This window comes from Octopus bimaculoides, chromosome 5 (genome assembly GCF_001194135.2).
Source record: "Octopus bimaculoides isolate UCB-OBI-ISO-001 chromosome 5, ASM119413v2, whole genome shotgun sequence".
NCBI lineage: Eukaryota > Metazoa > Mollusca > Cephalopoda > Octopoda > Octopodidae > Octopus > Octopus bimaculoides.
The window spans coordinates 43562435-43566536 of record NC_068985.1 but is presented as its reverse complement, the minus strand read 5'-3'; positions in this window follow the sequence as shown (position 1 = coordinate 43566536).

The window sequence follows — 4102 nt, the reverse complement described above, 5'->3', positions numbered from 1 at the left end:
TATATATATATATATATATACATATATACATGTGCATTCTTTTCAGTTCTCTCTGTTGCTTATACACCACTGCCATAAACTGTAATCTTCGCATTTAGTTTTAGTGAAATTTCCTGTCTCTTTTCTTTCATACCTCTTTGTTTACATTTCTTTCTTCATTTCCCCACTCTTATATTTTTACTAATACAAAATTTATTTAATAGTATCCTTCAATAACCTTCCTTTTTGTTTGTTTCTACAATTGTTTGTAAGTTGTTGAAATACACTCACATATACAGACACACACTTCATACTGTCTTACACATAACCTCAGATTTTTATTATTTTATTGATGACCTTTTTAACATAATCCAAGTTCTTTATCTGTTACTTTGCTATTTTGATGGACACACTCATGCACACACACGTACGCACACACACACACACACACACATACACACACACACACACACACAGAAATTCAATTTGAATTAAAGAACAAAATTTGTGCATATGTTTAAACTTGTTTTAGTTTTATGAAACTTTTCATATTCTTTCCTAATTCTGGTATATTTCTGTTTCATCTGCTTTAGTATTAATATATAAGATCTAAAACTCAAGGTTTAGACAACTGATTCTGTGATATAATCTCTTGGACTTGACCGATTTATTTGGTTTCATTCTTAGTTGGAATTATTTGAGGATTTTCTTTGTGTTCTTGTGTAATTTTCTGTTGATGTTAAAGTGTGCTGTCATAAATAGTACTGAATAATAATAAGGATGATGATGATGATGATGATGATGATAATAATAATAATAATAATAATAATAATATCATCATCATTGATGATATTATTATGGTACCATAAATATTAACACTATAGTTCTCTGTATTTAAACTAAAATATATCGACTGTCTGTAGCAATTTAACATTTATTTGCCATGAAAAGTTCATATTTTGATTTTTACCTCCCTTCTATTCTATCTCCTACATTCTTGAATATAAATAATTTACAAATTTTCAGAACTTTCTTTACTAACTCATTTGAAGCTTCTGAACTTTTATTTATTCTACAAAGAATTACTATATTATTATTATTACTATTATTATTATTATTATTATTTTATCATTATCATCATTATCATTATTATTATCAACATTGATGATGGTACAATGCCTAAACAATTGTTCAGTGAAAATTAATAGTTTTACTCAGTTTTTATTCTTCTATGTCTACACAAACCTGTCGATGGATCCCTTCTGCTTTGGAGCTAATTTTACATTAATTGTTCCTCTCTGTGAAATAAATTTCATAGCTTTATTATTTCGACACATTAGATGAAAGCTTCCACTCTAACTGACACATAGATCATTGCTGTGTGTTTTTCCTTCTTCATTCAATGTAATAGGCAAAGGATATTTATAGTACCACTAGACCAACTTTGGCCATTTGTGGCAAACCAAGTCAATTTGAAGCTTTTTCTGTGGTTGACTCCATTTTGATAACATTAGATCTTTAATATTACAGCTCTTTGTGAGGGTATCATTGTGCATGGGTGTTTGTAAATATGCATCAAGTGAATGTAGATCTATACTTGATCAATAATCTATTCTACTGTATGCCTGTGTATCTGACTGCATATTCATGCTATACTGTGTGTATGAGTCTATCAACTATGGTACATGTCTTAAATGTTGAAGCTTGTTCACCTTAAAAACTACTTAATGTTGGTTTCTTACCAACTCTACCAATAATTTCCTTCCATGCAAGCTTTAATGCAACTAAAACATCACTTAATTATAACTGAAATCTGTAATTAGATCAACTCAGTAATATTGAATTAGTCCACTCCTCAACTAAATGGATTTATGATTATCCTTTACAAAATGGACAACAAACACACAAAATCATTCTAGTACTGAAAAATGATGTTGATAGTCAGGCTTTGAGTGTGATTCAAAGACTAAAAAATTGATGTTAATTTGGATTATTTCATCATTGCTTTATATGTATTAACTGCCTCCTATAGAACTTCTCCAAAATGTGCAATCAACATGTTCTAGTCAATTTATTATTACTAAAAAAAAGCCTTTGTGGCTTTTTTAAAGGTTTTTTTTCTTTTCAGTTTTTTTTTTTTTCCTTGAATTTTTTTGTTAAAACAAAGTTTCTTTCTTTGTTGCAAAATGAGCAGAAAAATAAAAGTTACATTCATTTTTTAATTAAAAAAAAACATAATAACAATAAAAATTAAAAAGGGAACATTTAAATGTCTTTTTTTTTTTTTTTTTTGGTTTAAAAAAAAAATTATTTTATTTTACACCTGGCATAGTTTTTTCCTGGAATTATAACCTCAACAAGAAGTTGTTTGTTTTTTTTAATATTGATTCCAAAAATCAATTTGGAATTTCATTTGATGACTATAGCTTATGGTAATACTAAATTTACTGAAACAAATATGTGTCCATTCCCCTTCAAGAATTCTAGTCATTGAAAGCTGTTGACTGATTATCCTTCTGTTAGCATTAGACAAACGTAATATGGCACATTACCGCAATATGCTCCTGAACTCTTCTTGTCAGTTGATAATAATTTAACAACTACTACTACTACTACACACCACACTTCATCTATAATTTCTCTTGTCTCTCCTAGAATAAATCCATGTTGTTTATTTTTGCTCTTTCATTTCTAAATTAACTTATTTTCCCAGTTCAATTTTTTTCCATAGCATATATTTAGTTTCCTACTACAAACAATTAATGTAAAAGGAAATTATATTAATCTGTATGTCATTTATCATATTTAATTAATCCAGTGTCTACAGCTTATATTTTGTTGTTCTCACTGCTGTTACTGGCCTAAGAAAAGAAATCACTAAAAAATTGATAATAATAATAATAACAATAACAATAATAATCTTGCCAGCATTTCATTCTGTTTATTTTTAAAACTATTCTTTTAACTGTATTTTTATTGTGTATACTTCCCTCCAAAGGACAGCAGTGATATTTTAATTTTCATTATTATTATTATTATTATTATTATTATTATTATTATTATTATTATTCAGTGTGATGCATGGCAGAATTGTTTGAATGTTGGAGAAAATACTACATTACAGTCTTCTACTTTCTAAATTCAAGCCCTGTCAAGGTCAACTTTGCTTTTCAGGGTTGATAAAATATAAATACCAGTCAAGTACTGAGGTCAGTGGTATTGACTAACCATCTCACCTCAAAAATTGTTGGCCTTGTGCCTAAATTAGAAACAATTATTATTATTATTATAATTATTATTATTATTATTAAATTATTAATATTATACCTATACTACTGAAATTACCTTGTTTCTTGGTTTATTTGTTTTGCCAACATATTTTCTTGGCTGTTAATATTTCATTGAGTTAATATATAAGGGGTATTTAAAGAACAAGATTTTGTCTTAAATAAATCCTTCTTTGAAATTTTCATTTACAACTATTAAAGAAGACAGTTCTTCATGATTGACATATTATTATCCAGCTACTCTTATTAGTGCCACCATCATTTATATATACATATGTGTATATATATATATATATATATATATATATATATATATATATATATATATTTGTATGTATGTGTATGTATATATTTGTATGTATGTGTATGTATATATTTGTATATGTGTGTGTGTATGGATATGTTTATATATGCATATGTGTAAGTAAATGTGTAGGTGTACGTGCATGTGTATGTATATATTCTATTTTACTATGCATGCATAACATAATTATAAAGACAATTAAAATCTAATGCTTTTCTAAACATTTTTTTTTCTATTATTTTATTTCTGCATTTAATTTCATGTTGCAGAAAACTTCAGTTATAGTTTACTTGCTGAAACTGAGCTCAGTAAAAAAACAAAAAAAAATCTTCATTTCAAAGAAATATATATTTTTGTTAAAGCTGTAGTTTATTGTTAAAACAGCCCTTCGTTTATTATTAGTTGAATGTTTTAAAGTTATTGAAATTATCGATAAATTGTTGATAACACTCTCAGAAATTACCAAACAGATTACTCTATATACATATATATATCACATATATATATATATATATATATATATATATATATA